Source organism: Carlito syrichta, unplaced genomic scaffold (genome assembly GCF_000164805.1).
Source record: "Carlito syrichta isolate Samal-C Ts95f unplaced genomic scaffold, Tarsius_syrichta-2.0.1 Scaffold314172, whole genome shotgun sequence".
In the NCBI taxonomy this organism is placed as follows: domain Eukaryota; kingdom Metazoa; phylum Chordata; class Mammalia; order Primates; family Tarsiidae; genus Carlito; species Carlito syrichta.
The window spans coordinates 290,504-302,078 of NW_007258268.1; positions in this window are offsets into that span (position 1 = coordinate 290,504).

An 11,575-nucleotide genomic window follows, 5' to 3' on the forward strand; every position below is an offset into this window, starting at 1 on the left:
ATGCATTACTTCACATCGTTATCATTTTTTTGGTGATCGAAACACTCTACTTTTAGCAATTTTCAAATATATAATATATTGTTATTAACTGTTGTCTCCATGATTTGCAGTATATCCCTTGAACTTATTCCTCTCATCCAACTGAAATTTCAAATTCTTTGACCCACATCTCCCCAGTTCTTTCCACCCTCTGACTTCTGATAATAACCATTTTACTCTCTGTTTTTATGAATTCAATTCTTTTACACTTTACATATAAGTAAGGTCATGCAATATTTGTCTTTCTTTTCCTGGTTTACTTCACATAATGTCCATTCATGTGTTTACAAATGACAGGATTTCCTCATTTTTAAAGGGTGAATAGTATTTCATTCTGTATCTATACCACATTTTTTGATCCATTCATTCCATTAATGAATGCTTAGATTGATTCCACATCTCGGTTATTGTGAATAATGCTGCAATGAACATGGAAGTGCAGATGGCTCTTTGACAAATTAATTTCCTTTTCTTTGGATTTATACCCAGAAGGGGGATTGCTGGATAATATAGTAGTTCCCTTTTTATTATTATTATTTTTCTAGAAAGCAAGATTTATTGAGAGGACAGAAAATCTCCCATAGCGGAAGGGGACCTTAGGGGGTTGCCCCCTTTTTAAATATTTTGAGAACTTTCATATTGTTTTCCATAATGGTTGTACTAATTTACACTCCCACAAACAGGTACACATTCATTCTTAAAAAATGTTCAAACTGGAAGAGACTTTGTATTTACCAGATGCCCTGCTTTTATAAAATAAAACATTCAAAGCTGAGAAAATAAAATTACTGGTCACTGATGACATTTTAATTTGGTCAGTTTGATGGGCCATTTGGATACATCAGCTATGCCCTCCTTCCAAACTCAGTAGTGGAATAAGATGGGGTAAGACATAGCTTGGAAAGACATGACATTTGGTGAAGGGGTCCAGCCCCACAAGGGTCGTGAGATTTCCTGAAGGAGAGACGGATAGGTGAAAGACGAAAATATTATACTCGGACACCTGCTTCCTGAACAGATGACAATTTAATGTTAGTTAACACAGAGCTTTTATACCATTCATAAAGGGGCAAGACAAAGAAAATTCCTTCACGTGCATATCCTCTACAAGTTACCACCATCTAGTAACAAACAAGCCAAGAACCCTGTAAACATTCAGACAATGAGTCTTATTCATAAGGCCAAAGATGATAGTTTTAGTCCAAAGTCCTGAAACTGTCTCCAGAAAGTTCCCAGGTGCACAGTTCTTCATGTAGCAGTTTTTCTCTTTTGGGCTTTTATGACCTTCAAAGTTTTGTGATTGCCTTTCTTGTCCAGGTGTCTTCGTTACTTTTCTCTTATCCTGCAGTGTTTATTTCTAAAGAAAACTCAAAAGAAGCTTTTAATGACATTTCCCAGGCCCCCAAGGTTGTTTTCTGTCTTTAGCTAATCTGTCATAAAAGTTTCTGATTAGTATATTTTGAGTTCAGTGAAAACCCACTCTATAAATGTTAACTTAGAGTTTTAACTATTGAATTAAGTAAAAACCTTAACGATTAATCTTTATCCTAAATCAGTGAAGACAGTGCTATAAATCACCTACATAACTCCTAGATAAGTGTTAGAACTTATAATGAGTTCATAATGAACTTACTATAAACTTACTATAGGTGTTTCTATAAAACCTTATGCCTAAACACTAAACTGCATAATTCTAAATCAAATAAGGAGTGAATATACTAATATCATTTTTTATTCAAGCAATATCTAGTAACTTATAACCAAGTGAAAGAAAGCATTCTTGATGTGCTTCAGAATTTAACCCTTGTATATGTTAGAAAAGCCAAACGGCATAGTGGGAAAATGGGAAAATGAACCATGACATTCTCAGGTTAGGTGTGAGTACTTCGCATAAACATGCCATTTTCTTCTTCCACGACTGCACAGAATTTCTTCAGCCACATCAAACAGCAAAGGTGGAAGACAGAAGGGCCTCAGCTTCCCGGGCTCGCCCTGCGGCCGGGGTCTTCGCCCCACCAGGACCCTATCAATCAGGTGGACCTCCAAGGCCGGCTCCCAACAATTTGGAGTGAGAATGAAGATAGGATGAAACCCAGAAATGAGATGAGGCTGGGGGCTTGTTCTTAGTAATTATTTTATTTCAAAATTATTATTTTAAAGTCAGTGTACAAATAGTTGCATAATAAAACTAAAGTAGAATTTATAAATAGCAAAAGTCCTCAATATACCCTTTCTATTCTATCTCCTAGAGATAACTCTTTATCTGCTTCAACTTTTAACCATCTCCTAGTTACCACTATGCATTTAAATAATGGACTTATGCTTTTTTTATACAATATTTATAGATTCCCTGCTACAGACAATGAGGTATTAACTTACACCACTTACTACTTTCCTTATACATTCTCATTCCCTACATTTAATATTTATTTTATTATTTTATTTTTAGATTTGTTGGTTATCTCTGTAATTTCAGCTGATATTTCTTCTTCCATTATCTTGAGTCCTTGCTTATTTAGGATGAGTGCCTTTACCCCTCTCTCCATGTTTCCTCCCACTCTTCTTCATTATGTCAGACACAACTTTTCTTTATGTTCTCCAGGTTATTCACTGTAATGTTCTGTTCACCAGCCATACATAAACCTCCCATGACTTTCCTTCATGTGGAGTTTAAAAGCAAAACCAATTAACAGCAGTTACTTTGTTATGACTAGATACATTTATTTTCCAAAACAAGGCTAAGTATGCTTAAAAAAATTTTCTTCTGTATTCACTCAATATCCGCATTTCTCAGCTTCTCAGTGGAACATCTTTCAAGCGTCAAGATCAAGTGAAATCTTCTTCCTTACACTTCATCAATGACCTAAAGTCTTGTAAAGTTTGTTGTTTTGGTTATTTCTTTCTTGTTTTTTTCATTTGTCTTTTAAGAAAATTTTTGGCAAAAGGATAATATGCCTTTGTGATATTCTCGTTTATTGGCCTTCACAGATATTTTGTCTGTTGCACCGAGTCTCTCCAACTGTTTTTGGAGAGACATCCCCATCTTAGCCTCTGTCCTACTGCCCCACTCCAGGCTGGGTGTTTCCCATGCTTGTGGCATAGCTGGGTCACCCCAGACATATTTTTTCCCCGGATCTCACTTGTGTTTTCTTCCCTGCAAATGTTTATAACTATATGTTATCACTGGTGATCTAAAATTAACAAAGTTTTTGTTGTTGTTGTTGTTGTTGTTTTGTTTCTTTCTCATCTATTCAGCAATAGTGAACACCTTACTGCTGAAAAACTTTTGTCTTTCTCAGTTTTGGGGATTTTCCCCCTAATCTTTCTTTAATAATATGCTTTCCTCCGTTTTCTTGATTTTTTTTCTCTCTCTGAGATTCTAAGTCAAATGATAATATCTCTAATTGTCTTATTTTCTATTATATTTCTCTTTATTGTTTTGTTTACATTTTAGGATATTTCTGTGACTTTATTTTTCTATTATTCTGTTGTTGTTTTTTTTTTGCTATCCTATTTTTATTCTCTTTACTGTTCTCTGCTTATTCTTTGTCTTATTATTTAGCATACTGTTCATGGTTGTAGAATCTTTTTAGGTACTTGAGTTCTCTTTCTCATTTTTTCCTTTTCCTCTTTTATGCTTCTGGTTTTTCTTACATGCCTAGTTATCTTTGGCTTTGTCTCTTCCTATTTAAGAATAAAGGATGGAATTCTGGTATAGGCACCTCCCCTGCTATGTTGGCGTTTAGTATTTGTTCCTGATAGGACGTTACCCTGGGCGGAAATTTTGATCAGGACCTCTGATTACACAGGGGGGACTTGTAGACTATCAAGCTTAGCTTTAAAATGAGAAAATGAGGAGGTGGCTGTCAAGCAGAGTTTCCCCAAAAGTCAGAATCAGGTGACTTTATTTTGTGGTGTGCCAACACCCCACTAAAGCCTTAGCTTTCAAGATGGTTTACACATGTCAGCCATGAAAGAAGTGGAGAGAAGGGAATTTAACTGACATACCTCATCTCTGTTTATATATTCAGTAAGTCCACTCCAGACCAATCTTTCCCTCCTGAGCCCAGAGCACCTCTAAGATTCCAGCTCGCAGATAAGACTCTACATGGAAGATTCCAGGCTATGACTTTCTTTGCTGTGGTCCATCATTATACTCCCATCTGTTTTTTGTCTTCCAGGGATTTATTGAAATTTCTCAACTATTGATTATTTTTTGCTGCCATCTCCACTGTTTTTTTATTGTGTGCATGTGTGTTTCTATTCATGCTATGCACACACATACTATTTCAGCATGTCCTGGGAAGTACAGAACACAAATGCAGTCCAGCACCTTGAACAGTTAGACAGCTTTCCTTTGATGCTAAGTTGTTCTATTTCATTAGTGTTCATGTGATTTCCTGAAATATACTTTTCTTATTTTTTTATGATGTTGGTTTCATGATAAGGAAATGATTACACATCTATTTTTTAAAGAAGGAATTTACAAAGGAATTTGGAAACAGTTTCTCCTCCTTCCAATCAATAAATCAAAGGCTAACCGAGGACCTCCATGTGCTCTGAAATATAATTTGCATTTGACTTTTATTTTTTTCAGCTGGAGTCTCACTTTGTCACCCAGGCTGACACACTCAGAGCTACCACAGCCTTAATCTTCTGTGCCCAGGTGATCCTTCCTCCTTAGCCTTCCAAGTAGCTGGAATTTCAGGTGTGTGCCACGATGCCCAGCTAATTTTTGACTTATTGTAGAGACGAAGTCTTGCCAAGTTGCCCAGGTTGGTCTCAAATTCTTAGGCTGAGGCAATCCTCCCACCTCATACTGCAAAAGAGCTGGGATTATAGTGTAAATTATCAAGCCTGGTCAATATGCATTTATTATATGACCTACAAGGAGGCTACAAAGATGAAGGGGTTGGGAATGGCTTTTGAGGAGCCAATCACCAGTGTCTACCCCATTATTTCACATAGCAGCAGCATACTTTGAGCAAATAAATTTTTAATCTTACAGAACTTTCTCTAAAGTATTTACCAAGGTACTTCATTGATTAATATTCATTCACTTATCCACTCAACAAATATATTAAGCCTTATTCTGAGTCAGGTACTATGTACAATGCTAAGTAATTAAGACACGGTCCATTCCCTCAGGGACCTTCCAGTTGGGATAGATAAACTGATAAGATAAAGAGAGATCGATAAAGAGAACACCTAAATCAGCCTAAAGTTGGAAGGGAGCCACAGAAGGCATATTAAGTGTCAGACACTTAGGTTGGGAAACAAAGGCAAAAGAAACTCTCACTCCAACTAAGCACCATGATGCTACACAACTTCTGGGCCAACATGGATATCAAAACAGAGATCAAAAAATACCTGGAAACAAATGAAAATGAAGAAACATCATTGGGAGCCAGCCATGGAGGCCCGCCTGTGTGTTAGGGATCCAGGCAGACTGTGGACCCTGAGACCACTAGGATGAATTCAGGAGCTGATGGCCCATTCCCTTTTCCCTTTTTTGCTGTTGGCACGTCTCAGTAGCAGGGACTTTGATGATCTAATCTTGAAACTTCGAAAGTACGACAGGCATGTCTAACTCTAGGGATTCATTGTTCCCATTTCTCACAGACTGTGGTTTTGGCCTTTCAATCAATTATGGTTCAAACTTGGGTCACATTCGGGAAACTTATATATGATACAAGCTTCTTTATAAGATTTAAAAGTATATTTGTAGTATTAGTGTATACATATGGAGAGTTGTCTTCAGCTTTAGATGGTATAGATGATTATCTAGAGTTACCAGAAATGGCCCAGCATGAACTTTGGACTGGGCCACATTCCTAAGGGCCCAGCGTGTAACTTGGACTGGGCTGCATTCTTTTAAACCGGTTTTTAGCTACAATTAGTGTAGGTTTTTTCTACTTATTATAGAAGTTGAATTTATTTTATTCATAGAAAGTATCGTAGAATAGGTTATGCTACATCAGTGAATTATGTTAGTTCAAGCATGATCAAACATGATATTTTGAGGTTTAATAGGAATACAGCTAACTTTAGAGATTTCATTGTTCCCATTTTCTACTAATTGTGGTTTTGGCTTTAGTACAATTTACAGTCTGTATTTGGGTTTTATTTTTAGAAGCTTTGTTGCTGATGATCAGCTTTATATATTAGAATTAGGAATTAGAAACTTTTATAGAAGTTAAAATAGATATATAGGATTTTAGAACAGCCATTTTCTTAAGAGATTGTAATCAATTGTTCCTAGAAATGGCCCAGTGTGATCTTTTGACTGGGCCACATTCTTTAGGAACTGGGTTGGGCTATAATTAAGAGTTTCTATAGTATAGGTAGAATTAGTGTAAAATAGAAAGGTATTAGGATTTAAGTTAGTCATTAGGTGTTGTGTATGCATAAGTTTTAAAAGTTATTGATCATTAGAATATTATGATGTTAGAATTGTTGTATTGCTTTTGAGAAATATTAACCAAGCATGAGGAACATGAGATAATTTTGGGATTGCCCTTCCTCATGCTTGAGGAAACACCTGGTGGGTGGGGGATGCCCCTCGCCCACCTGGCTTTGTGTTCATGTAAATGTCTTGTGATTTAGTTGGGATTGCCCTTCCTCATGCCTGAGGAAAATGCCCGGTGAGTAGGGGTTGCCCCTCATCCACCTGGCTTTGTGTTCTCTTGAAAGTCTTGTGATTTAACCTGTGAAAATTTGGGATAAAAGGATTATGGTTTGTCCCACTAAATAGCTTTTGCACTAGACAGAGTTCAGTCTCTTTCTTTCTCCCCCCGTCTCTTTCTTTCTCTTTATTTCTCCAGAATAATCGCCCATGCTGCTACACCTCCCACGGATCCCCTAAATCTTTCTGCAGGGGCTGGCTCCCTGCAAAACATCTTACCAAAATCTCTAGGATGCCATGAAAACCATCCTAAGAGGGGAATTCATATCTCTATGAACACACATGAAGCAAATGTAAAGATCACAAGTAAACAGCCTAACAAATCACCTAAGGAAGCTGGAAAGGCAAGACCACCAACCGCTGACTTCAGCAGAAGAATCCAGATCACCAAAATAAAAGCCTAAATTCAGGACATAGAAGAAAAAAAAAATAATACCAAAAAAAATCAATGAAACCCAAAACTGGTTTTTTGAAAGGATGAACAAGATTGATGGACCCCTAGTTAGACTGACCAAGAGAAAGATAGAAATTGCCCAAATAAACACAATCAGAAATGCAAAAGATTGAGTCACAACTGACCCCAAAGAAATACAAAAGATTATCAGAGATTACTATGTACACCTGTATGGAAACAAACTCAAAAACCTAAATGAAATGGAAGACTTTCTGACTTCGCACAACTTCCCCAGGTTGAAATTAGAAGAAATAGACACCCTGAATAGACCAATAACAACCCAGGAAATAGATTATGTGATAAGTAAACTACCTACCAAAATAAAATAAAATAAAATAAAAGCCCTGGACTAGATGGCTTTCCAAGAGAATTTAACAAAACATACAAGGAGGACCTGATACCAATCCTATTGAAAATATTCCAGGCAATCAAGAAAGATGGAACTCTCCCCAAATCATTTATGAAACTAATATCACATTGATACCCTAACCAGGTAAAGATCCAACAAAGAAAGAGAACTACAGGCCAATATTTTTGATTAATATAGATGCAAAAATTCTCAACAAGATTCTAGCCAAACCAGATCCAACAACACATCTAAAAAATCATCCACCCTGACCAAAGTAGGCTTTATCCCTAGGATGTAGGGCTAGTTCAACATCCACAAGATCATAAATGTAATTAAATACATCAACATATATAAAGACAAAAGTCATATGATTTTATCATTAGATGTGGAAAAAGCTTTTGATATGATCCAGCACTCTTTTTTGGAAAAAAAAACAAAAACCCTTAAACATCTAGGCATAGATGGAACATACCTCAAAATAGTAAGAGCCATCTATGAGAAACCCACAGCCAAAATACTGCTAAACTGACAGAAATTGGAACCATTTTCCCTGAAAACTGGAACAAGACAAGGATGCCCATTCTCACCCCATCCTGTTCAATATAGTATTGGATTCTAGGTAGAGCAACCAGACAAGAGAAGGAAATCAGGAGTATCCAAATAGGAAAAGAGGAAGTTAGGTTATCCCTCTTTGCAGATGGCATGATGCTATAACTCGAAAACCCAAGAGAATCTGTCAAAAATCTTGCACCAATAAAGGACTTTGGCAAAGTCTCAGGGTATAAAATAAATGTGCAAATGACAGTCGCTTTCCTATACACCAACAATAAACAAGCAGAAATCCAGATAAAAAGCACAATCCCATTCACAATAGCCACACAAAAAGAAGAAATAAATACCTTGGCATCTTCCTAACCAGAGAAGTCAAAGAACTTTACAGTGAAAATTACAAAACACTGCTCAAAGAAATGAAAGATGACACAAACAAATGGAGAAATAGTCCATGTTCATGGATTAGAAGAATCAGCATTTTTAAGATGTCCATTCTGCCCAAGGCAATCTACAGATTTAATGCAATAACCATGAAATTACCAGCAGCTGGAAATGACAATATAGGAATTCATATGGAAATATAAATGACTACAAATAGTCAAACAATCCTCAGAAACAAAACAAAACAAAACAAAAACAACAATAACAAAACAAAACAAAAACAAAGTTGGAGGTATCACACTCCCAGACTTTAAACTTTATTAGAAAACTACAATAATCAAAACATCCTGTTGGTACAAGAATAAGCAAGTAGATAAATGGAACAGAATAGAGATTCCAGAAGCAAAATCTCAATTTCTCAACCAACTCATCTTTGACAAAGCCTCCACCATCAACCACTGGGTAGAGGAGAACCTATTCAGCAAATGGTGCTGGGAAAACTGGCTGACCATGCCTAGAAGATTAAAAGACCCTTACCAGTCACCATACACAAAAATAAACTCTAAATGGATCAAAGACCTAAACCTAAAACCTCAAACTATAAGAACCTTAGAAAATGCAGGAGACATCCTTATGGAAATTGGAACTGGCAACCAATTTCTAATCAAAACCCCAAGTGCCCATGTCATAAGAAATAAGATAGACAAGTGGGACCTCATCAAACTGACAAGCTTCTGCAAAGCCAAAGAAACCATCAAGAGAGCAGGGAGACAGCCCAAAGACTGGGAAAAAATATTTGCTAGCTGTATATTTGACAAAGGCCTAACATCTAGGATCTACGAGGAACTCAAATGTGCCAAAAACAAAAAAAACCAAACAGTCCTACTACAAAGTGGGCAAAAAATATAAATAAGCATGTCTGAAAAGCAGACATACGAGCAGCCAACAGATACATGAAAAAATGCTTAGTCTCACTAGTCATCAAATAAATGCAAATTAAAGCCACACTGAGATACCACTTAACTCCAGTCAGGATGACCATCATCAATAACTAAAAAAACAACCGATGGTGGAGAGGATGCAGGGAAAAGAGAACACTTCTACACTGTTGGGGGGAGTGCAAACTAGTACAACCTCAGTGGAAGTCAATTTGGCTATTCCTAAAAGGTCTAAAAATCGACTTTCTATACCACTCCACAATCTCTCTACTGGGAATATACCTGGAGGAACTCAAATCATTCTATGAAAAAGATAACTGTACACACATGTTTATTGCAGCAATGTTGACAATAGCAAAAACATGGACCAACTGCGCTGCCCATCAAAAGAGTACTGGATTAAAATAACGTGGTACATATACCTGATGGAATCTTATACAGCCATAAACAAGGACAAAATTATGAACTTCACAGCAACTTGGATGGACTTAGAGTCTATAATACTGAGTGATCTATCACAGAAACAAAGAACTGAGTATCACATGTTCTCACTCATAAGTGGACCTTGAACAATTATCGTAATACTATAAGAAAAGGATTGTCAGTTTGGGGAAATTGCTGGAGGTGGGGTTAGGATTGGCAGTAGTGGGATTCTGCTGGGGGAGGGGGAAGCACATCCCATCAACAAGGGTACCTGCATAATGAATATTTGTATACTTAACCCTAAATTGTACCCCACATCTTTAAAGTAAAAAAATTTTAAAAAAAGAAACTCTCAGTCCAGTGGAAAGAGACAGATAAGGGGGATAAGGAACCTGATAGAGGATCCTGTTGCCATAGTTCTTGCATTCCTAAGTCAGGACTAGGGACCAGGACCAGGGAGTATTATTTGTATTGTCCATTTTAAAACAGGAGTCAAATGTTTTGTAGATCTAGCATCTTAAACAACTCAAAGTTCAGAACTTAGGCCTTCAGAAGCAATATTATTTGTTATCTCTACAAGCTTTCCTTAGTTAGGTTTTGGTAGGAACACATAATACATACCTATACACATATGTCCACACTCTATCCCCTACCCTCTAGTTCTATGTACCTGAAGGCACCACTTGCTCTTTCTTTACTTGTCCTCTTTCTTCTATGTCTTTTCTTATCTCAGTAGTTATCTTCAATTCATGAAGGAGTTCTTTGACTACTTCACCGAAGGAATAAATGCCTAGAATTGATTTTCAGCTGATACGGCCATATAGGTGGTTCAGATATTGATATTTCCATAGCAAAGGTAACTACTGCCCTGAACCCCCTACAATCCCCCCACATCTCTTCACCTTAGCCTCTTCTCCACACAGTTAGAAGCTAACGGACTAATGCCTACCATTGTGTGGACTAAGAGTGACTTCTAGATCACTCAACTTCCCATGACTTTTTGGTTACTAAATATATTTAATAATTTTTCTGAGCTATTCCATAAGTACAGAGTTTGCAAAACTCAATTGCCTCCAGAGGCCGTTTGGTAATGGGACTGAGTGAAGCTAGCTAAGAGGAAGTAGAGATTATGCTGCACTGGTGAGTACATGCTTCACTCTAGAGTGCATCTACAAGCAGTGGCCAGTTGTATTTGATTTTCAGAAGAGGAATGAAAAATATGGGTTTCAATGTGAGGCATGAGAAAAAATGTAGTAAGAAGAATTTTTTAATCCTTCTAAAATTATTAAAGTTTACATCCATAGCATTATTTTAAAAGTCACTATACATAATCTGCAGATGGTGCATAGAATTTAAGTTAGGTAGAAATTAGTAAATGCATGGTGGCACCTCAGTTATTTTGCTAACAGAGATAACTACAAGAAACACAGACACACACACACACACACATACACACACACACAAATTTTTATTAATATCCTCCATATTTCAATAGTCGTGGTGCCTAGAAGAAGCAAAACAAATTGGGGTCAAGGTATTGGTAATATTTATTTCACCTTAAGTAAAAATATGTCAGAGTTAGAATAATCATCATAAGGTATTATTTTATTCAGGCAACCAACTGAATGCTAAGCTACAAAGAGGTGATTTGCCACTGAAGTTTCAAAAGAAGGACCAATCTCTGAAACATCTCTGATTTTTTATTTCTCCCTAAAATATATCCCCGCATAGTTTGTCATTAAATCTCTTTGGGA